The sequence below is a fragment of the Carlito syrichta genome, unplaced genomic scaffold (assembly GCF_000164805.1).
Source record: "Carlito syrichta isolate Samal-C Ts95f unplaced genomic scaffold, Tarsius_syrichta-2.0.1 Scaffold222527, whole genome shotgun sequence".
In the NCBI taxonomy this organism is placed as follows: Eukaryota; Metazoa; Chordata; class Mammalia; order Primates; family Tarsiidae; genus Carlito; species Carlito syrichta.
Genome location: NW_007166623.1, coordinates 1 through 660, shown reverse-complemented (window position 1 = coordinate 660; position 660 = coordinate 1). Strand labels below are relative to the sequence as shown.

The window sequence follows — 660 nt, the reverse complement described above, 5'->3', positions numbered from 1 at the left end:
TTCTGTGAATATAATGGATGCACAGATACTTTCTACCGGAAATTAGACCTTACAATGCATCACAGAACTCATACAGAAGAGAAATTCTGCTGTTCTGGTGAATATGGGAGATGCAGGAAATCCTTTCACCAGAAAGCACACCTCATTCGGTATCAGAGGACCCACTCAGGGGAGAAACTTCAATATGAAGAATGTGGGAAATCCTTTTGTACAAGTTCACACTCTATTCAGCATTCTGGAGCTTATGTGGGATTCAAACTTTATGAATGTAATGAATGTGGGAAAACTTTCTGTCAGAAGTCAAACCTTAGTGAACATGTGAGAATTCACACAAAGGAGAAAACTTATGATGATAATGACTGTGGGAAATCTTACAGGTCACCCCTTATGGGACATCAGAGAACAGAAACAAAGATGAAACTCTGTGAAGGCAGTGAATGTGGGAAAACATTATTCAAGATGGCATGTCTCAAAGAATATTGGAGAATTCCCATTAAGGAGAAACCTTATGAATGTATTGAATGTGGGAAAACTTTTTTCACGTCATCGCATCTCAGAGCACATCAGAGAATTCACACAGGTGACAAACCCTATGAATGTATTGAATGTGAGAAAACTTTCTCTCACAAGACACACCTCAATGCACATCAGAGAATCCAC

At 39.1% G+C, this 660-nt stretch overlaps 1 pseudogene; it reads left to right on the top strand.

Moving 5' to 3' along the window:
* The first annotated feature begins 3 nt into the window (after window positions 1-3).
* LOC110595027 lies at window positions 4-642 on the top strand (annotated as a pseudogene).
* Window positions 643-660: the final 18 nt, after the last annotated feature.